This window comes from Bos mutus, chromosome 24, assembly GCF_027580195.1.
Source record: "Bos mutus isolate GX-2022 chromosome 24, NWIPB_WYAK_1.1, whole genome shotgun sequence".
In the NCBI taxonomy this organism is placed as follows: Eukaryota; Metazoa; Chordata; class Mammalia; order Artiodactyla; family Bovidae; genus Bos; species Bos mutus.
In genome coordinates, this window is record NC_091640.1 from 39,924,109 (window position 1) to 39,948,195 (window position 24,087).

The following is a 24,087-nucleotide window of genomic DNA, read 5'->3' on the forward strand; positions in this document are numbered from 1 at the left end:
ACGCTTCCCTCATAGCTCAGCTGGTAAAGAGTCCGCCTGCAATGCACAGACCCCGGTTCGACTCCTGGGTTGGGAAGATCCGCTGGAGAAGGGATAGGCTACACACTCCAGTATTCTCGGGCTTCCCTGGTGGCTCAGCTGGTAAAGAATCTGCCTGCAGTGCGAGAAACCTGGGTTCCATCCCTGAATTGGGAAGATCCCTTGGAGAAGGGAACGGCTACCCACTCCAGTATTCTGGCCTGGAGAATTATACAGTCCATGGGGTCACAAAGAACTGAAATTGAGAATTCTGATGGATGAGCAGAAAGTGAACAGGAGAAATTTAGCCTGTGAAATTTGGAACTCAGCTGATGTACCCAGCTCAGTTCAGTTTGGTTCAGTCACTAAGTCATGTCCCACTCTTTTTGACCCCATGGACTGTAGCACACCAGGCTTCCCTATTCCTCACCATTTCCCAGTTTGTTCAAATTCATGTCCATTGAGTCCAACCATATTGTCCTCTGTCGTTCCCGTCTCCTCCTGCCTTTAATCTTTCCCAGCATCAGGGTCTTTTCCAATGAGTTGGTTCTTTGCATCCAGTACCCAGCTGATAGTTGGCTATACAAGTTGGAAACTCGGGCAGGAGATCAAGGCTGAGAGTTCTAAACTATTTACTCGCGGGAGACTTCAGCATTTGAGAGATGGTTAAAACTGGGACTGGATGAGATCTGGCAGGAGATTATAGTGTCTCTGTAGAGACAGCAGTGGAGCGAAGGTGGAACCCAAGGAGCAGCGCCAGGTGGAGTCAGGTAGAGCTTTGGGGACCCCTGATGGAGACTATTTGGGAACTTTCTGGAAGCTCAGGCATCAGACTTAGAATGAGTGGACAGCTGTATCAGGTATCTAAATGACCAGTAAGGTCAAAACTAAACATTGTCCACAGACTTTGTAGTGTAGATAACAATGGAGACCTTTGCTAGCCTGGGTCTGATGGAAATGAGAGGGGGAAGCCTGTTTGCTACAGGTTGGAGAGTGACTGAGGTCAGGAAGCAGAGGCGGCCAGGGGAACCTATTGTCAAAGCTTAGCTGTGGGAAGGTGGAAAGAGGAAGGCAGGACCAAGAGCGGAGCTTTTAAAATGAACTGAATATTGGCCAAAAGTCAAGAAAGAAACCTAACACTTCTAAAATGTAAGACTTGAACACACTTGAGCTCCTGCTTATAATCCCGTGATAACATTTCTGCGTGTAGGATGAGCCTTTATCACTAGGCCCACAGTGGTGTGTCAGCGCTTCTGGGAAGGGAACACTGTTTACTTCATGGCTGACTCTCACTGCCTTCCCCCTCCTCCGTTAAAGAGCCTGACACTCAGTAAGAGTCTTAACAAATTGCTGCTGAGTAAACCCTGCGGGGGCTGATCTGTGTAGATGTGGCCTCTCCTTGGGCCAAGGAGCTGTTAGGGAAGTCTTCCAAAATCTCAGTGTCGCTTCCTCTGTGAGGGCTGCCTCCTCTCCAAGCCACACTGCTCACTCCACCTCTGTGCCTTCTCTGCCTCTATACTCCTCTTATTATGCTTATCCCGCTACTTAATAGTAAGACTTATGTGGCTGACCTTTCTAAAGATGAGGAGGTTATTTATGCCCTGGACCATGTCTTATTCATCTCGGGTCCCTGGCACATACATGCTTACTCAGTAAGTGAACAATTAATTCACTAAATAATAGTGAAGCTATTTTAAATATATGATCATATTTTCATAATTGGCTATAGTGTTGGACCTAGAAGTATTAGAAATGTTGGACTGGTGTTGTGTTGGAGAATATACCATCCTGATTTTGCATACTACCTGCTTTCCCAGAATCTACTAAACTAGCCTTTCGTCATAAGAAAACATAAACTCTTTGATGATATGCTATGAAGTAAAGATAGAAATCAAAGCTGGCAACAATTGTAAATGAACATGCCTTGACACATAAAACTGAGAGCAGCATGGATAATGAAAAGAAGGTAAATATAGCCTCCATTGTTTTAAAGATTAAATTTTGCTCAAGGGTCACTTCGCTCATTAAAACAAGAAGAATTTAAACTGATTTTTACAATAAAAGCGAAACTGAGCAACCTTCTACTGAGCCTCTGTATGCCATATACCCTATCAGGTTCTGGGGCTGCAAAAATGGTTACTCGTCTTTCAGTGAGAATAGATGGACTGTCATCAGGCATTTCAGTGGCATCTGAAGTACAGCTCGTTGAGGGTAGAAGTGATGTCTCTCTCTCTCTGTGTCCCAGCATTAGCCCCCAGACCCAGAGTGGACATTCAGTCTTTGAATGGTGGGAAGAATGGTGGAGGAAAATCTCATGAGATGCTCTGGGAAAGCAGAGAAGGTGTAACTAACGCTTGGGGCTACATTGTTGAGGATAAGACATGGTTAAGGAAGGCATCTGGGAGGGGTCCTAGCTAGATTAAGTCTTAAAGAATGAGCCTGGATTAGCAGGAGGAAGGAGACTGGGAAGAGTGTTTTGTCAGGAGCACCAGTCTGGGGAAAAGGAACAGTACACGTAGCCGTGGTTGCTGGTGTGCTGAGGCTGGTAACAGGAGACCAGCCAAGGGGGAGGGACCACTCACTGTGCAGTCTGGGGAAAATGATGGAGGCAGAATGAGCTTGGTTACATGTCCAGTTTTCTCATTAGGATAATGAAGGACTTCTACAGGCTGACCTCTAGGATCCCTCCTAACATAGAAATTCTCTTATTCTCTACAGTTAATTTGGTAAAGAGGGCAATCAGATAATCCTGGATTTTTAACCAAAACATGGACTCCTACCTGCCCTCATTTTGTAATAACATCTTTCCCCTTCTCCATTAGCTCTGCTTGTGTAGATGATCTCTTGGGTACTTCTGTGGTCTCTGCGGGAAGCATGTATTGTCTCATGTAGTACCTTTGATTACTCTTAACCAAAATTTGATTCATTTCAAAGAAGCTACCAAAGGTAGAATGACTTGTCAGTAAGGTCTGTGTCTTTCATATTTTCTTTGAAAAATACAGCTGGTCCAATAAGCAGAACTGATTTTTGTTTTTCATGTGATTGTAAGTTGGTAGCCCAGTTAACAGCTTCCCTGGTGGCTCAGACAGTAAAGAATCTGCCTGAAATGCAGGAGACCTGGGTTCAGTCCCTGGGTTGGGATGATCCCCTGGAGAAAGAAATGGCAACCCACTCCAGTATTCTTGCCTGGAAAACCCTATGGACAGAGGAGCCTGGCGGGCTACAGTCCATGGGGTCACAAAGAGTTGGACACAACTAAGCGACTAAGACACACACAGCCCAGTTAATAGGGGTGTTAGGTACTGTTGAAGAGTGCCATGGCCTTTTATGGTTTTTTGTCCACATTTAAAACAGTATTTATTCATAACTTAATTTTTGAAAGATAAATTTTCTTAATATCATACTTCTAGTTATATTGGCACAAAATTAGAATAAATTTAATATGATTTAAATAAAGCAGAGATTTCCAAGAAATATGTGAGCATATTCTATATTTTCTCTGTGTTTTTCAATAGTCCAGCAACACGTACACGCAATTTAAGGAGGAAAATATGTTTCAACTATTTCCTCATTTTCTGCTTTTGAGCTTTTGTGAAAGACCAGGTCCCCCAGTTGAGATATCTGAGGACTTACTGCTGGCACGTGCCTGTGAGAGAGATGGGCATGGAGGCCAAGAACCACCCACCCTGTCTTCTCCTGTCTCTCATCACCTCAACCACTCCTATGGCAAGAAATTAATGTAATGGCAATGATCTTAAAGATCTTCAACATTTTTGAAAACACAGCCTCAAAAAAGCTTTTATTTAGTGATAATAGTCACTTGAAAAAAGTGAAAGTGTTAGTCACTCAATCGTGTCTGACTCTTTGCAACTCCATGGACTGTAGCTCACCAGGCTTCTCTGTCCATAGAATTCTCTAGGCAAAAATGCTGGAGTGGGTAGCCGCTTCAGTATTAAATGTACTTACGTATTAAAAGTATTAATGTATTAAATGTACTTAATATATTTAAAAGTTGAGATATGCTCAATATACAGTAAAATTCACAGTTGATTCAGCTAGTTGACTTTTAACCCATGTAACTACCATCCAAAGTAAAATACAGAACATTTCCATCACTCTAAGAATCTCCTTCACACCCCGTTTATATCCTGCCAGTTTCTGACTTCTACCACTGTACATCAGTATTGCCTATTCTTGGAAGTCGTATAAACAGAACATAATAGTAGATACTGTTTTGTGTCTGCCTTCCTTTACTCAGAATAATAGTTTTTGAGATTCAAACACATCATTTCATTAGAGCTTGAAAATAGTAAAAAGTGTATGTAGGCCTTTTGATGGTTTCATTTTATTGTTATAAGTGTTTGTCATCCAGTTGTCCACAGGCATTGGCTGTTGCGTAAAGGAGAGGCTCAGGTGAGGGAGCAGGTTTAGATGAAAACCCGTCACAGGATTAGAATCTGGAGTCTCAGCTCTGTTGTGAAAGTGAAAGTCAAAGTGAAGTTGCTCAGTCATGTCCAACTCTTTGTGACACCATGGACTGTAGCCTATCAGGCTTCTCCATCCATGGGATTTTCCAGGCAAGAATACTGGAGTGGGTTGCCATTTTCTTCTCCAGCAGATCTTCCTGACCCAGGGATCAAACCCGGGTCTCCTGCATTGCAGGCAGACGCTTTACCCTCTGAGCCACCAGGGAAGCCCTGTTGTAGACCCAGGCAAAATTGGGAAGTAAGCACATTTGTTTTTGGTTCCTGCTCAATTTGCTTGGACTTCTGGAAATCAAACCAAGGGTTGGCTAAGAAAGAATGAGAGTTTTACATTTAGCAACACATTAATTGATTTTAAACAGTGAGTATAATAAACACTTTTGTCCAAATAATTCTTTTAATGATGTGTGTGAAGGCAATGGCACCCCACTCCAGTACTCTTGCCTGGAAAATCCCATGGACAGAGGAGCCTAGTAGGCTGCAGTCCTTGGGGTCGCTAGGAGTCGGACACAACTGAGCGACTTCACTTTCACTTTTCACTTTCATGCATTGGAGAAGGAAATGGCAACCCACTCCAGTGTTCTTGCCTGGAGAATCCCAGGGACAGAGGAGCCTGGTGGGCTGTCGTCTGTGGGGTCACACACAGTCAGACACGACTGAAGTGACTTAGCAGTAGACTTAGTGAGAAAAATAAGTAAGAAAATTAACTAAGAAAATAGACTTCTAGAGTCTCTGTCGTTCAGTTCATTCATCCATTTATTGTTTCTTTGAATTTCTTTCTTAGCACTTGTCTTCTGAGTGTCTTCTCCTGAGGGTACTGTGAAGGATCACAGCTAAACAGGATGGAGTTTCTGTGCTTGAGGGGCTTTTAAGGGAGCCTGAGGGCTTTGGAACCATGTCTTATTCAGCTTTATGCCTCCTGGAGAGGACATAAGCTTTAATTCCCAGAGGAATGGTGTTTAAGTTGGGCGCGTGGGTATACTGGGTAATGTAGGTTTATTGGTGTATGGGTAGGGTGTGGGTAGACAGGATGTACAAGGGGTCTCATAATCTAGCTCGGATGTCCTGCAGAATTGGTGAGGGAAGTAGTGGAAACGTCTATACAAATATTTGCAAGGTTTTGTTTGCAGGGTGGGATTGGCTCAGCGAGTGGTCAAAGATGTGTCAGTTGTTATGACCAAACCAATGAAAGTAAATTAAGGAGAGTACCTCACCATGGGTGTCTTCAACTCTGTATAAATTTCTTTCAAAATGAATGAAAACTAGTTTTGCGAAAATCAGACCAGAGCATAAACTTAACTGTTTTAGAACTGTAAGAGAGTTTATTACCCACCCCCTACTCAACCCCACCCCCTCACAACAAAAATAACCCATATAAAATAGCTTATCCCGTGGGAGTCACTGGCTTAATGGTAATCATAAGCATATGCTGGAATCCAAGTGCTTCAGCCAGAGTCCCATCCTCAGGCTTCACATTTAGCATAGCTCTTACCCTCATTAGCTTGGCTTGTGGTTGGATGACACAGCTGGGTGTTGTGGATGACAGAATTTTCCTAGCATTGTGCACCAGAGGGATACAGGCAGGTGGGGAGAAGACTAGCTCAACACTAATGAAACCCTGACTATCACATGCATTCTGGTAATTCCATGAAGGCAAGAATGTTGCTAATAACAGAGCAGATTTTGTAGGTCGTCTCAAACTTGGTCAGCTGCAGTTAAGCCTGCGGCTGCTGGGCCCATGGAATGCACCCCTATTTGTTTTCGGAAGGTGGTAGAAGAGATCCAGTTACAGGTTTTCCATCTTCCTGGAATTATGCTACCCCTAGAATAGAATTCTCCACATACCCAAGTGGGATTAGACCTCAGTTTTAGCAAGTATCCAATTAAATGAACCATTTACTGCATCAATACCTATTTTGGGGAACTATTTTATGTACAGGATATCTTTGTGTGTGTGTGTGTGTGTGTGGATAAATTTATTTAAAGCCAAATTATAAATTGTGTTGTCAAAATTATTTGATGAACTACTGAAGCAAGATAACTTCACAAACAGCATGCATGGCAGATGCTATCTTTTAATTTAGAATTAATTGCTCAAAGATACACAAATGAGAACCAAAGGGGCTGTACTTTATGTTTTCTTGATATCTCTAGCATGGGGACCTGAGTGATATTTTTACATATCGAAACAAGAAGGGTTATTTTTTTATCATGTAATTCTTAGCTTTTTCAAGTCCTAGAGCTCTTTGCTGCTGCTGCTGCTAAGTCGCTTCAGTTGTGTCCGACTCTGTGCGACCCCATAGACAGCAGCCCACCAGGCTCCGTCATCCCTGGGATTCTCCAGGCAAGAATACTGGAGTGGGTTGCCATTTCCTTCTCCTGAGATGCTAATAAAAACCAGTGACCTCTATGAAAAGTACACATATGTATGCTGTGCAAATTTGCATGCATTTTTCAGATGGTTCATGGACCACAGGTTAAGAAGATGTTGGTCAGATTATTCAAAATTTCCTCTCTGCTTCCATCCAGGATATCTTTACACGTGTGGCTAGCACGACCGTTTCATATACCTGGAGAGAGCGCTCATGATATCAAGTGTGTTTCCCAGGACCTAGAGATGAATGCTGAACAAGTGTGGACAAGTTCCGTATAAAAACAGCTAGAATGCCTGCTGTTCTGTGTGTCCCCCCAGGCAGGACACTTCCGGGTGGCCTGGTCATGATGGCCAGTGTCTGGACTTGGGCATTTCCGCCTGGTGTGAGAAAGTCGGTGGGGCAGAAGCTGGGAGTTCTTGAGCTTATGGAATAATCCCTGTATGAAAAGGGTGTTTCTGTTCTCAGGGCTGAAAACGACGGCAGGCAGCATCTAACGCAAGTACTGCATTTTAGCCACTTCTCAAGGAAGGTTTAGAGGGAGCAGAAATCTTTCAGTATTTCACGTGTTGGGGGCGGGGATCACATAACTGTTTTCTAATAGTGAGATGAGAGAAATTGTTTTGTTTCAGCTTTTTTGGACCCCCACAGTCCAAGCCCAGTGTCCTGAATGGGAGTTTGCTGGGTGTTCCTAGTGCTTTGCTTGGATCCCTGTGCAGGCGTGTGCTCTGCACTTGAGACTGCTGGTCCCTAGTCTCGTGTGCCCAGACAGACAGGAAGGTGTGTGCTTATGCCAGTGAAGCATTTCTGAGATTGGAGTTAAAGCTCCTGGTCCATCTCTGACCAATATAATTGTAACCACAGGAAAAAAAGTTTGAGCTGAAAGCTAATTAGAGCAAACAACTGACCTGATCTGTTTGCACATTATCTATTCAGTAGCTGTACCACCGTGAAAATAGATTCAGGAAAGGTGAGCTGAAGTCAGGAGTTGCAAATTAGTAACATGTCTTTATAGGGAAGTTAGAAATGAAGGAGCCAAACAGATACTGCTCTCACCTACAGTGATTCCCTGGCGGTGCTGTCTGACAGAATTCTAGACTGGACAGATATTTCTCCTTATACAGGGTTTTATATTGTGCCTTGATTACATACAGCCTGATTGTATGTAATCAGTTTGATTTCATCAAGCAGTTTATATCATATTTGAGGTCCCAAGAGTCCTTAGAAAACATCTAACCTTGTTTTTCCAATGAGGAAACAGATATTAAGCAGCTCAAGTCTCTCATATTCTAACATTTATCTGCCATTTTTTATGGGAAGGACTCGTTACATCTTCTCATATTGTCTTATTGTTACTTTCCATAGAACATGCGGTATTCCAACAGGACACTTCTCTGTCCACAGGCTGTCAGATGACGTGTGTGTAACCAGACACGGGTGTTCGTGGGATGTGTGGCATCCATTGATTTAGGACTGCAGCCCTTCTCAGGTCGTGGGACAGAAGGCACATTTAGTGCAGTGTGGTTAGTCTGTCCTTTGAAAAAAAGTATTTTAACACTGGAAGACGTAATTATTTTGCACCAACAGATTTTCTCATATTGTCAAGTTTAGGTAGCTTCACGGATATACCCTTGGTGCTCATTTAAAGTTCAGTGAGGACCTCAGAAAGGAAAAAGTGCTACCTTCAAAATGTGGTTTCTTTAAAAAATTTTAAATAACTTTTTTTCCAGTTCTTTTGAGATATTATCAACATATAGCTCTGTATATAGAGAGAGTGTCAGCATAGTTATCTGACTATGTGAAATGATTACATACATTGTGAAATGATTATAATTAGCTAATATCCATGGCCTCATGTATATACACAATAAGAAAAAGAAAAAATGTATTTTCAAAACAATGGCCTTCGGCTCAATTCTCTTTCCTGGCTTTCTTCTTCTGTCTCCTGGACTTCTATGTAGGAGGAGACAGCTTAAACTCTCCAGCCCGTGAAGGTACCATGCCCTCACCCATCTCTGGGTACTTCCTATAAAGCCAGCTCAGCTTCTAGTGCTTTCTGGCACTGGCAGAAACCCTGGGGGTTTCACTCCCAGGAAGTAGGTACTGGTTTGCCTCTCATTTTGTAGGTTTAGAAACAGATGCAGAAGGTAAGTAATTTGCCCCAGTGAAACCCTGGGGGTTCACTCCCAGGGTTTAAACCCTGGGGGTTTTACACCCAGGAAGTAGGTACTGTTTTGCCTCTCATTTTGTAGGTTTAGAAACAGATGCAGAAGGTAAGTAATTTGCCCCAGTGAAGTAGAGCAGCCTTACTCCAAAACCCATGCTGCTGCTGCTGCCTTTTTTTTTTTTTTAAATTGTGGTAAAATACACATATTCTGGACTTCCTGGGTGGTGCAGTGGCAAAAAAAAAAACAAAAAAAAACCCACCTGTCAGTGCAGGAGACACAAAAGACGTGGGTTCAATCCCTGGCTGGGGAAGATCCCCTGGAGTATGCCCACTCCAGTCTTCTTGCCTGGATAACCCCATGGACAGAGGAGCCTGGTGGGCTACAATCTATGGGGTCACAAAGAGTCGGACACGACTGGGTGACTGAGCACACGCACGCGTGCGCGTGCACACACACACACACACAATATAGCAGAGCCTGTGCTTCTTCACCTGCATTCTCTGCCTGCTTTCTACACACCCTCGTTCCCTTACCTGAAGAGCCTCCTTCCCGTCTCAGCGGCTTCAGTCCTGTCATCCCTGGGGGCTGGGCCACAGCTTATGCTGTCTAGAAAAATCTGCCCTAATGCCTTTTCCTCTTCCTTCCCCTCCAGTCTGTGTCCAGTTTCTTTCCGTCGTGCTCCTGGTGAATGTGGGGCCTGTGCTGCCCTCCAGTCATTATTCCCAATGATAAAGATGCCGTGACTGCTCTGTAGATGCCTGCAGTGTGTGCTGCCCTCCGCGTGCTGGAGCCGCCATGCGTCCCCGTCTTCTCACTGTCCAGCAGCATGCCCCATAGACGCCTATGAAGTGGAGCGGATGGGGCCATATATGATTTTTTTTCCCGCCAAACTAGAAAGCAAGATAATCAACTCTAGTTTTAAATTTCTCACAGAAGGCAGTTTCTCACAATGAGAAAGAGAAAATGAAACACCAAGAAGCACCAAGAAATGCTAATCAGGGTCAGGTTCCACGTGACCAGTTGCTTATGCTTTCACTTTTTAGGTTTTCTCTCTTGAAAAGGAAAAAAAAAAATCCCTGGGACGCGAAAGAAAAAGGAAGTGCCTTTTGTTTTTCATACTGTAAAACGAGAGTGTCCATGACCTCATTTGAGGCAGTCGTTCTTGGACATAAAATGCAGCGTCTAATTTAGGACTCCGTAACCAGGGATGATTCACAGGATATTAGAGGATATAATTTTAAACACTGGGAAATGATGGCCATGAGGAACATACACAAAAATTAAGACTGTTGGCGCTGGGATGTTGAAAGCAAAATGAGCCCTGCCAGCTGAGTCAATAAGAAAACTTCGAATCGATGGGTTCACACATACTTTACTGGGGTGTCTAAAGGATCTCCTGGTTCTCTCCTGGTGTGCCCACCTGGAGATGGCCCTACAAGACCCTGCAGGGGCAGTGGTGGCTCCGTCGTAGTGGCTCCGTACAGAGAAAACGAGAGTGCTGTCTCTGCGATGGTGTAAACCGTGATACCTGGCATGTCGTTTTCCTTTGTGATTTCAGATGGCTTTCCTTTCCTTGGAATTATCTAGAGTTATGAAGTTAATTGGCAGTTACTAAGACAAGAAACCAATTTTTCTACTATAACAAATAGCAAATAGCAAAGTCTCATTTTTTTTTGAGTTTTTTTTTTAATGTGGACCATTTTTAAAGTCTTTATTGAATTTGTTGCAATATTGCTTCTGTTCTTTAAGTTTTAGATTTTTGGCCACAAGGCATGGGGGATTTCAGCAACCCCTACCAGGGATCGAACCTGCACCCCCTGCATTGGAAGGCGGTCTTCACCACTGGACCACCGTGGAAGTCCCACCCCCGCCCCCCTACCCCATTTTGAAGACATGCCTACAAATCTTTTAAAGAATTCCAGGCATCTGGGAAGTCCAACTTCATAAAATAATGATTAATTAGAAAGGAAGGAGCACTACATTTGTAGAACAGACTAATTTGATTGTACTTTAACTGTTAAATAGATTAATTTTCAGGGTGGTCATTCTCATTACACGCATTTAATTGATGTTAAATTGTATTAAGAATTTAATTTTAACTCCCTTTACAAACTGGCCAGTGCCCATTCTCCCTTGGTAGACTCATGAGATTTCTACGCAGCCGTGCTTTTTACTAATCCTCATTTCTGTTCTGAGAGGAAAACGTGAGTGGGGCCAAATGGAATTCTTTCCCCTACTGAATTGAATAACCACAGTTTCTGAAACTGTCTCAAAAGAATGTGAGTGTTATAAATTATCGGGTCCTTAGACCCAAATTCAAGCTTCCCTGGTGGCTCAGACTGAAGAATCCACCTGCAATGTGGGAAACATGGGTTCGATCCCTGGGTTGGAAAGATCCACTGGAGCAGGGCATGGCACCCACTCCAGTATTCTTGCCTGGAGTATCATCATGGACAGAGGAGCTGAGCGGCTACAGTGTGTGAGATCACAAAGAGTTGGACAGGACTGAGCGACTAAGCACAGCACAGCCCAGACCCAAAATCAGACAGTGAAGTGAAACAGACCTTCTTATTTGTTCTGGTTGCATCACTGGCATCACAGGTGAACCAAGGCTTAGAGCTTAACTTTCAAATTTGAGCTTGCTTCCGATCCTGTCTCTGAGCTTCCTAGAGGGCACGAGTGGTAAAGACTGCCTGCCAACGCAGGAGACTTAAGAGACTCGGGTTCAATCCCTGGGTGGGGAAGATCCCCTGGAGAAGGGCATGGCAACCCACTCCAGTATTCTTGCCTGGAGAATCCCATGGACAGAGGAGCCTGGCGGGCTACAGTCTGTGGGGTCACAAAGATTCAGACGCGACTGATGACTTAGCACGTATGCCCATTGATCCTGTGTCTCTCACAATCTTTTCTCTCTGCGTCCGAGACCATTCGTGTCTTCAGTGAACACAGACTTCGTGCAGTGTAACACAGGTTCCCGGCTCAGTAGGGCCAGTTACCGAGCCCCCTCCAGCCCCTGCACCATGAGGATGTTGTCTAAACAGAAGGGATTCTGTGTGGTGGGCTCTGGAAACTCCTCACCCGGTGTCAGGCCGGTTCTTAGCTGGAATCGCAGCATGGTGACTCCCAGGCTCTGCCTCCTCAGTGGAGGAGCACAGATAGGCGACCACGCCGTGGCTTCTTCCTCCCAGCACGTCTTGATCATCTTGGCCACAATTCAGGAACGCAGAGGGCAGGCTCCTGTGAGGTGCCTCAGTAGCATCCCACCAGGATGAGCATTTATTTTTCCCTCTTTATATGCATAATCATTCTGTCTGCTTTGTCTTTGACTCACTGACGGAGGATGATTTTTTCTATTGTTGTGATAAGCAGTATGCATAGGAGTGTTGGGTGAAGTAAAAATAGAGCCTCAGGCCTCTCTTAATAAATCAGTAGCTTTTGTATCTTACAGAATTAGTCAAGCGATTCTGCATCAAGGCTGTAATTTGGGAGGGCGCAAAGAAATAAGAGTTTCATGGATACCCAGGTGCCCAGTGTGAAATGGTACCTGAGGGCTGATGTTGTCGTTTGTTTTTTTTTTTTAAAGGAAAGTGTCCTTGAAAGAAACCATTAAATGTTTCTGCATACTTTCAATACAGTATCACAGTTGTAAAAGGTTAAAGTAAGAAATCAATTTGATGTGAGAGTCACTGCTTGTGTCTAATTAAAAATAAATCTTCAGATTAGCCTTTCAAAAATTTTGTTTGGACATTGCTGTTCTATCTAATATAAAGTGACAGTAAAAGCAAGTATCGCGTTTTCAGTGAGACCAAATTGAAGTTGAGTTCCTTTTTTTCTTCTCTGTCCCTTGTGTTATTTGTGATTCTTAGGGATAACGCAGTCCTACAATTCACTCTGTATCACACTGTGAATTTTCAGCTTATCCAGTAAATGCAGCCCGTAGTTGGAAGAATAGAATATGTGCAATAGTATGTGGTTTAGTTAGAGAGTGATCTTTAAAAATTACTTTTAGTAAAATGAATGTTTTTAAGACAATTGAAAGGATAACATTTGGAGAAATGAAGTGGAATGATTTGAGGTGTCTTCTTGTTGTTGTTTTAAAGCTTGAATTCTGATGGTCTTCCTGGAGCTGTGCCTTCTGCATGTTTCTGAGTCTAGTCGGAAACATTTCACCCCAAGCATACCGATTTTTGTCTTGGTAAATACTATCTCTGTCCATAAAAGACAAAGAGTTTGCTGAAATTCCTGTAGGAGTGTTAATAGTAAAGCTGACACACAGAGACGTACTCGTTTTTCATGATTAAGATTTGGTCAAATTCTGGTCTACGTATTAGTGAACAGGTGCTTAAGTTATCACCTCAGTAGCTCTAAAATACGCCATACAATTGATTCTGTGTTTGCAAGGACTCCAGCTCTGTTCTGGATATCTACTTATCACAAATAAGTCCATTGTCGTGAAGGAGCAAGGTAACAGGAAGAAATGTCTGTTTAAAACATTATTATAGGATGGAATGTATAATTTGTCTTTGACCATGTGACTCTGAAGCTGTAATTACTTTCCTTACATCTTTAATGAAATTCACTTCTATTAAATGTGATCTTCAAACCTTACAGCAGTTTCTCCCCAAGAGATACCACACATCCAACTTTTATAGGGAAACCTCTAATGATACGTCATTATCATGGTGAGATTAAACCTCTTTGGATAGTTGAGGCCATTTAGTGGGAACTAAAGATGAATATGGTTCAGTATTGGGTATCATAATCAAGGTGAATTTAAATGCTAAGATCTAAAGAACCCGTGCTGGCTCAGAAAGAGAGAACACTGTCAAGATGTTTAAGTCCCTAAGCAGGGCATGGTAGGCTGTTGTCTCCATCATCCTGATTAACACTGGCATAGAGCAACTTTCCATTGGCTCCATGGTGACTAGTTGTGACTGTACCTTCCAGCATCAGTGACTGTGTGGACCGAGGTTAGAGTACAGCAGTGCAGTCCAGTGCTTCAGCACATGTAAACCGATCTTCTGTGAATGGAGGGCAGGGATCTTCTCCCTTCTTTCTGAAGATCCCAGTTGCCCAAGGATCTTCATAAACAATAAGGTGAGTGAAGGCCAGGAGCTGGGAAGCTTTATTGTCAGCTGTTTCCCAAGGAGACTCTATCTGAGTGGATAATTTTGATCCAAGTGTAGAGAGGCCAGGAGTCCAAAGGTAAGTAATTTTTCAGAAGAATTCTAAAGTGATGAGGAGACAGCATAGGCCTACTAAGGCAATTGTCGAGTTGGGGGTGTTACTGGAAGCACAGTGTCAGAGAGTGAAACTGAATAGCTACTTGTTTCTTAAAAGTGACAATGGAATCCTTAAGGACAGAAGTGTCATTTGAGTGGTCGTCGTAGACTGGAAAGTATTGGAGGAGGAAAGACAGCAGCTTGGCCAAAGGGCCAGAGGGAAATGAAGTGTTTGAAGGTAGGAAGAAGCAGAAAAAAAGAGAAATGGGGAAGAGGACTACTGAGCTCATGATGGTAAAAAATGACAGATTTTCAGATGAGGAGATGAAAGAATCAGAATTGTTTAAACCAGGTGCAACACCGAACAGTTTTCATACAGATTCTGATTCTCAGAAGGTGAATGTGAGATCATTTGAAATTCCTGTGGTGATGTTCCAAATCTATAAAATGCTTGAGACAGAAAGGTCAGTAGAACTCTTTCTTTTGCGAGCATATATGATGTTAAACTAGCATTTATAGAGACAATGCTACGTGGCTTTAGGTGCCCAGAAAGTTTTAAGATTATGTATGTTTTGAATTGGGGAAGGAGGGTGTTTGTTTTGTATTGGTTTTGCCTTTTAAAAGTTTTAGAGTTAATCAGTAATCCTAATTAATTTTATTGGTAGGAAAAACTAAGTGGAAAATTATTGTTAAATAGAAGGCATGGAGATGGGACCATGAAACAAACAAACAAAAATGTACATAAAGATAAAAGAGTCAGTACTAACAGTGAACAGTGAACCAAGGGCTGGTTGTTGTTGGTATAGACCAATAGCTTCTGGAGTTGCTAAAAAAATGACTTGAAAATTATATGAAAAGAAAATTGGCTCTGAATCTTGTGCAGTTTGACTTCTGCCAGTTGCACTGGTTGTGCCTAAGTGAGATGACTTATATACTTTATTGTCACTTTTGACAATGGGACACTTTTGAAAGTGAAAGCAAGTGTTCTCCGATCATGTCTGAACGGCAGTTGCTCAGTCGTGTCCGACCCTTTGCGACCCCATGGACTGTGCCATGCCAGGCTTCCCTGTCCTTCACCATCTCCCTGAGCTTGCTCAAACTCCTGTCCATTGAGTCCATAATGCCATCCAGCCATCTCATCCTTTGTCGTCTCCTTCTCTTCCTGCCTTTTATCTTTCCCAGTATCAGGGTCTTTTCCAATGAGCTGGCTCTTCGCATCAGGTGGCCAAAGTATTGGAGCTTCATCTTCATCCTCAGTTCAGTTCAGTTCAGTCACTCAGTCATGTCCGACTCTTTGCAACCCCGACAACCGTAGCATGCCAGGCCTCCCTGTCCATCACTAACTCCCAGAGTTCACCCAAACCCATGTCCATCAAGTTGGTGATGTCATCCAACCATCTCATCCTCTGTCGTCCCCTTCTCCTCCTGCCCTCAATCTTTCCCAGCATCAGGGTCTTTTCCAATGAGTCAGCTCTTCGCATCAGGTGGCCAAAGTATTGCAGTTTCAGCTTCAATATCAGTCCTTCCAATGAACACCCAGGACTGATCTCCTTTAGGATGGACTGGTTGGATCTCCTTGCAGTTCAAGGGACTCTCAAGAGTCTTCTCCAACACCACAGTTCAAAAGCATCAATTCTTTGGCACTCAGCTTTGTTTATAGTCCAACTCTCACATCCATACATGACCACTGGAAAAACGATAGCCTTGACTAGACGGACCTTTGTTGGGAAAGTAATGTCTCTTCTTTTTAATATGCTATCTAGGTTGGTCTTAAGTCCTTCTAATGAATAATCAGGGTTGATTTCCTTTAGGATTGACTGGTTTGATCTTGTTGCAGTCCAAGGGATTCTCAAGAGTCTTCTCCAGCACCACAGTTCGAAAGCATCAATTCTTTTGGTGCTTAACCTTCTTTATGATCCAACTCTCACATCTATACATGACTACGGGAAAAACCAGTACCAGCTTCAACCATACAGACCTTTGTCGGCAAAGTGACGTCTCTGCTTTTTAATACACTATCTAGGTTTGTCATAGCTTTTCTTCCAAGGAGCAAGCGTCTTTTAATTTCATGGCTGCACTCACTGTCTGTGGTGATTTTGGAGCCCAAGAAAAATAAAGTCTTTCACTGTTTACAGCAGGTATAAACTGGGATTTTTCTAAACAAGCCAGCACATATGGTCATCCTATGCCTGAGCCCAGATGCTCTGAAACGTATCCTGTGTTTTCTAAAATGAATATCATTCTGGGACAACATTTAAGTAGTTTTCCTGTATTATCAAGAAACACAAAAATCAGTTAAATTACTATATATCTCAATTATTCGGGTTCATATATTGGTTACAAAGGAATTGGGCCATTTTGGTCCTATGCCAGTTTCACTTTCAGCCTCTCCAGTATTGAAATGATCAACTCTGTTAGCGTTTTTTGTTTTTTTTTAAGTGGACTTCTTTCATTTTTTTATTCAATTAATCTGCTGAGGAGACTTTATTTTTGTAGGCAAGAATGCAGAAAGACACCAAAAGGTTAATTTTTAAACTGAAGTCCCAGTGATGAAGTGACTCTCATCCTGAAGAGGGCTGAGGCATCCTGAACCTGGAGAGGTCCAGGTTTTTATTTATCCCAGATTGCTCGATCTTAGGTCCCTGATCCGCAAGCAAACCCATAAGCCCTGGAAGAGAGAGCATGGAGACCTCTAGACCACTAGACCTTCAGGGAATTCCCCTCTGTTAGCTTTAAAAGAACCAAATTAGTGTTGAAGAGCATTTTTTCTAGCTCTGCTACTGACTTTGGCAAGTTATTTAGCTCTTCAGTTGCTCAGTTTCCTCACTGGGGATAATATTAATAGCAGAATTAATCTCATAGACTTATCATGAGGATTAAAGACATCACTGTAACAAAGACCTTAGAACAATGCCACACAGTAAGATTTATATATAAGAGTTAATTTCTTAATCTTGCTAAATCGTGTGCTAAATTGCTTCAGTCATGTCCGACTCTTTGCAACACAATGGACCATAGCCTGCCAGGCTCCTTTGTCCATGGAATTCTCCAGGCAGGAATACTGGGGTGGGTTGCTATTTCCTACTCCAGGGGATTTTCCCAACCAAGGGATGGAACCTGTGTCTCCTGTATTGCAGGCAGATTCTTTACCTGCTGAACTATACTCTAGTCTCTGGTTTGAGGTACAGAATTTTCTCTAACGTCTATTGCTGGCACTTCATATATCCTCTTTTGTCCTCAGTTTTTCTAGACCTTAGGAATGGGGAGAATAATACCTTCTGGATACACTGTCAAGATTTAATCAGGTGAAATGGGAACGACATAACAGTGTTTGGCTCAACCTGGGGGCTCGATAAATGTTCAGTGTTTCCCCTTTCCCTTCCAGAAGTCATGTAAACATCAGCTGGTGATTGCATCTTCCTTGTAGGTTTTCTACTCAAAGAGAATACTTGAGCAAGTACGATTTTTCTCGTCTTACAGATCGAGTTTCCAAGACAAGTTTCTGTAGACAGATGTCACATCCTTTGCTCATTCCAAGATGTGGGGGTTTGTTAAGTTTTACTTTTGAGACTGAATTGATTTCTTTGTCCTCTGGGTCAAGGAAGACGGTGATGCGCTGGTCTCAGCTCCACCTTGCTTGCCTTTTAATGTTAACACCTCCTCACTACACTGTTCACAGATGGGCTTGCTGCCTTGGGAGTGTGCTGCTGTGTTATTGAAAATGCTCTTCATCCCAGCAAATGGCCTGCTACTGAGAAGCTCACAGACCTGTATTGTAGTACTGTTTCCTCATACTGTATTTTTCCTGATTCAGGGTAAAACCATACAAGCAAAAATTGTCATTCCCAGAAGTAAAAAAAAAAAAAAACTTGTAAAAATGTTAATTCCTGTAATGTGAAAGCAGAGGTAGTAACTGGCGCATTGGGAAATTATCCTTCAGTTTTTGCAACATCAGAGCCTAGCTGTGCAGTCCTGGGCAGGTTACATAACCTCTCTGCACTTCTATTTCTTGATCTATAAAATGATGGAAGTAGTAGTTCAGTCTCATTGGGTGGTACAGAGGATGAGATTAGCTAGTACATGTAAAGCACTTAAAATACCTAATCAGATCCTAGCAAACACCTAGAGAGTTTTATTATTATTATCATTATTTTAAGCCTGCATCGTGATTGTACGTATCTCCCTATGAAAAGTCTAGCCTATTGTTTGACTTCCCAATATAAGAAATATAAAACACTTGAGAAAAATAAAATGTTTCATTTATTAATGATCACTAATGACTAGAATTTAAAGACAACCTCTTAGGTAAGGCACATACCTTGTTTGACTTGTAAGTGGAGAATCATGTTTTGTTTTTATTTGTTCTTCCGTGTTGGATACATATGTGATTGCATTTTTCTCATCAGCTGCATCCTTTGCAGAATTACTAAAAGGCTGTCATTTACCACCCAAGTCCAAGAGCTATTGGAAATGGGCAATAAGATCAAGTTTTAGTAGAAGTACAGCATAAAAGCAACAGTCATCCTGTGACTTCCTGCCCAGTCATTGGCGCATAGCTGCTAATAGACAAAGCTGGCTGTTCACGGTTTGCAGCAAACAAGAACTGTTTGCTCTCCTGGACTCAAAACACACTTCCTCCTGTCAATCACCTTGCTTCTTTCCTTCCTAGGAATCTACTCAGGACCATTTGTGTTGTGACGGAAGCTATACTTTCACTTCCAAGCTTTTTAATTCCGAAAAAGAGATGGGTTGAGATCTAGACACATACTAAAATTTATTTTAAAACCTACTTGTAATAAAGAGTATTAAATAATAATAATTTTGCTCTGATTATGCAAGTGCTATGACTTTGGCTGTATTCATTCACCCTTCATTTTCCCTTCCTGCTGTATCTGTAACCATGCAGTCTCTTTCAGGTTTTTAATTTTCATTGGCAGAAGAACTTTTGAAGCTGAGGTTATCACACTGGTGAGGCTAGTTTTCATTTATCTGTGAATAAATTACTGCTGCGTGAAAAGTACAATGAAATCATCAGTCAGTATTCAGCATGAATATAGGTAGGTTCCATTTCTTCTGCTGACAGTTTTTGTAGTTTGTATCTTTCAAGGAATTTGTCCATTGCATTTAAGTTGTTGAATTTCTTGGGTTATAGTTGCTTATTGTTGTTGTTGTTGTTGAGTCTCTCAGTTGTGTCTGACTCTTTTGTGACCCCACCAGGCTCCTCTGTCCAAGGGATTTTTCCAGGCAAGAATACTGGAGTGGGTTGCTATGCCCTCCTCCAGGGGCTCTTTCTGACCCAGGGATCAAACTTGTGTCTCCTGCCTTACAGGAGGTTTCTTTAGCACTGAGCCACTGTGGAAACCCATAGTTGTTTATAGTATGCCATTAATATCCATTTTCTATCTTGAGGATTTTTAGGGCCATCCTCTTTTTCTTTCCTAACACTGCTAATTTTTTTCTTCTCTCTTCTTGATAAAATAGCTACAAATTTACCATTTCTGTTCATCTTTTCCCAAACCTAGCTTTTAAATAATTTTTTTCTATCTTTCATCTGTTTAGTCTTTCTTGCATTAATTTTTGTTAGTTCTTATCTCAATTATTTCTTTGATTTATTTTGGGTTTAATTTGTTCTTCTTTTACTAGCTTAGTAAGATAGAAGCTTAGGTCATTCATTGTAGACCTTTCTTCCATTTTAATAACCATTTAATGCTATAAAATACCCTCTAAGGATTGCTTTAGTAGTATCCTACTAATATTGATATGTCGTAGTTTTATTATTCAGTTAAAAATATTTTCTGATTTCCCTTGGGATTTCTTCTTTGATATATGGGTTTTTAAAAAGTGTGTCCTTTAACTTTCAATATTTAGGAATTTTCTAGATATTTTTATTTTTTGATTTCTAAATGACTTCCTTTGTCACCAGAAAACATACTTTATATGAGTTCAATCCTTCAGAATTTTTAAAGCTTTGTTTTGTGATTTGGCATATGATTTATCTCGGTGATACTCCCTATGAACTTAAAGAGACTATATATTCTGCTCTTTTGGGTAAGAGTATTCTAAAAATATCCATTAAGTTGATTTGGTTGATGCTATTTAAGTTTTCTCTTTTTCTTGATTTTCTGTCTTACTCTGTGTGTTGTTGCTGAGCGTTGAGTATTGAACTCTTCAACTGTTACTGGGATTTCCGTTTTAAGAGTTTTTACTTCAAATATTTTGAAGCCTTTTGTTTCACTGAATGCACATTTAAGATTGTCAGGGTCTTCTTATGAATTTATTTAGCTTTTTATCTTCAAAAAAATCTCTCTCTTTGTCCTTGGGCATGTCCTTTGTCCTAAAATGTGAAAGTCATAGAACTGTACCCTTCCCCCAAAGTCGTACACTCAGTCCACAGGCTCAGCTGCCACACAGGCTGTGAAATGAATTCATAATTTCATTTAATTTTCATCAGAGCCCTGGGAAGCAGATACTAGTATGATCTCTGTTTTACCCATGAGGAAAGTGAGGCTTAGAGGGACGAAGTTTCTGGAAGATCAAGCAGCTTGGAAGTGACAAAGCCCTTGACCCTGTGTCCTTCCCGTCTCCTGCCTTGCACTCTTGACCTTTGGTGATCCTTTCTCTTTTACTACATACTACCTTGTACTTGATTTTTCTGTACCTGTCTCACCAGTTCGTGAATTGATGGAGGATAAGAACCTCATGTCTTCAAAGCGTTTAACGGAGCTCTTACCCCACAGCCAGTTGAGAGGGAGGAAAAGAGGGAGAGATACTATCTTCTTCGTTCCTCATTTTGGAAAAGAAATAGCCCTAACCTCTTAGAATTAATTGCCATCAAAATGCATCCTTATCAATAAGATTAATCTTTCAGTGTGACTTTGTTTTACTCATTCGAGTCAGCTGGCAGGAAATGTGCTGTCCTATAAAACAACAGATGGCAGAAAGGAAATATTCATTATTGTTCTGTTGTCCAGTTTATTATACCTAGTAATGATATTCTTTGGGATAATGTGTTCTGAGATATTTGCTCCTGTTAGTCTTGCCTATAAATTCTTGTCCCTTACCAGATTGATTTTTGTGCTTTCTGTAGCATTAGATAAATATTTATTCAAATGAAATATATAGTCTCAAATAATGATAGAAATAAGCATAAGGAGACCCTGTAATCAGTAACTTGAAGTTTCCTTTTTATTCGTTAACCATACACAATGATATCTTGACTAAGTCTGTTAGTATTAATAACTAGGGCAATAAAACTGTTTTATAGAAAACAGCTAGCAGGGTACATCTGCTTCCCCAGGGAAAGGGGAGGGTATTAGAACTTCTCGAAGAACTGCTTAAAGAGGTTCTTTCTTCATTAGATGAAGAAGAAACTTGACGACTGGATGGTAGTTTCCACAGTTCACCCCCCCACTCCCCACAATCATGCATGTTTCTGGAGGCATTAAGCCTCACTTGATAACCCTCAGGGTTGAACTCATAAGCTCCATGTAGACGGATATTTATTAGACTGGAAGCTACAGGTAAGGTGAGAAATCCTTGTTGCTGGAAGCTGTCAAAAGTCGATTTAGAAACTTCTTGGTGGCTCAGATGGTAAAGCGTCTGTCTACAATGTGAGAGACCTGGGTTCGATCCCTGGGTTGGAAAGATTCCCTGGAGAAGGAAATGGCAACCCATTCCAGTACTCTTGCCTTGAAAATCCTTTGGACGAAGGAGACTGGAGCAGGCTACTATCCACGGGGTCGCGAAGAGTTGGGCACGACTGAGCGACTTCACTTTCTTTCTTTCTTTCTTTCTTTAAATCTTTAATTACTCAATTAAAAATGCCTCTAGCACTGGGGACGCCATGAGAGGAGGAGGAGGAGGGATGTAGAAAGCCTTATCATCAGTGTCTAAAATTCTAACTTAGAAAAACGGAACAGACAGTTATTAAAGGTAATAAACTCTGTCTTTATTTGGCTGTAACTCTCTGTTCTTCAGAGATTCTTCTTCGCTGGCCAAAACCTGTAGAACTTTCAGGTTCAGTGATCACGAGATGCTTCCTCATATTTTGGAACTAAAATGACTTCATTCAAAGCGAGCAACTTTAAATCTTGATATTCTGCTTTGAATGTTTGTGGAAAGACCTGTGGTAGGACAGCTCTTATTCTTTCTATAAAGCAGGAGCCAGAAAGAGTGCAGAGAAGGAAAGAGAAACTTGGAAGTGGGGTCCTATTTCTTAAGCAAAGCAAGAGAAACCCTTCGAAGAGGGGATTACGTTTCACAGGATCTTTTTAAGATTCAGGATCTTGCCTCTCCTGGTAATTTTATAGAATGAACAAATATCCACTCAAGTTGCTTTCTTCCTTACACATAATGGATTAATGAGCAGCCATCAAAGAATTGATTTTTAGTCTCTAGTGACCTGAACTAGCCTGACCTGGATTCAAGCAATAATGTTAAGGCTCAAAACTAAATCTATTGTTCCAGGTCCCCATGACTCTCCTGTCTCCAGGCACGTTGTTATGTTACATTAAACATCAGCAGTCAGATCATAAGCGCCACAAGGGACCACGCATCTCTAGCCTTCTCGTCTGGGTAGTGCTCTTAAAAAAAATCAATGAGTTCTCATCAAATCCCATCACCACCAAGCTCCAACTTAAAGGGCAACAAAAGAAAGAGAGTTTCCACTTTGAACAAAAACAGGCCGGAGGAAGGATTTTAGGAACAAATTAAGCTAAACTTTTTCAGCGAATTAATTCACGTTGGATATTATAACTAGTATCCATGAGATAAGAAGTTTATGGATATTAGGTACAGTATCCAATATGAATTAATTCGCTGAAACTGTTTAGCTGAGTTTGTTCTTGAAATTCTTCCTCCATGAGTAAGAAGTTTGTGGGTTTCCCTGATGGCTCAGATGGTAAAGAATCTGCCTGCAATGCAGGAGACCCAGGTTTGATCCCTGGGTGGAGAAGATCCCCTGGAGAAGGGCATGGCAACCCACTCCAGTATTCTTGCCTGAAGAATTCCACGGACAGAGAAACCTGGCAGGCTACAGTCCATGGAGTTGTAGAGTCCAACATGACTGAGCGATTAACACTTTAACTTCACTTCACTTCAAGAACCATCTTAATAATGTATTTAGAACTGGGTGATCTAACAAAACGTACAGTCACATTTATCTAAAATGTTTTTCAGAGTTCCAACTTGTCTTAAAATTCTATCACGTTGCATTTTTCCTGGGATGTTTTTCTATTAAAAAAAAAAAAAGTGGCTGTACATTCACTAATGTGATACGTATTTGTTACAGGCTTACCATGTGTAGAGCTTTGTGCTTGATTTTGCCTGAAATGTTGCATTTATCTATTCATTTATTTAGCAATTATTTATTGTGTGTTACTATATGCGGGAAAGTGTTCTGGGTACTTGGGCTATTGTTAAAAACCAGCATTTCTAGTGAAGCCTTTGACTCTCTGGCAGCCTGGGTGCCAGTGAGGAGACAGCCAGCCCACAGGCAAACAGTATTTTCTATAATTTTGTATAGTTTATATTTTGTATAATTTTGGAGAGAAGTGAGGAGAGGTATTCACTCTTTTTGTTGTTGTTGTTTAGTCACCGAGTTGTGTCCGACTCTTTTGCGACCCCATGGATTGTAGCCTGCCAGGCTTATCTGTTTTTACCCAGCTACTAATGTCTGTAACAGCCACTGGGCATCTGGGCGCCATGATGTAATAACTGCGTGCTCTTATTTTATCGAAACCCAGTGTGGGGTCTTTTCCAGCCATCTTAGGCAGTTCTCACAAGCAGACATACAAAGCATGTGTTATCGGTCCTGTTTATTCAG

General features: G+C 41.7%; 1 protein-coding gene across 1 annotated transcript in view; it reads left to right on the top strand.

Moving 5' to 3' along the window:
• ARHGAP28 (Rho GTPase activating protein 28) overlaps positions 1–24,087 on the top strand; it is a 139,140-nt gene that overhangs the window by 11,878 nt on the left and 103,175 nt on the right. The gene's annotated exons all lie outside the window — the stretch shown is intronic.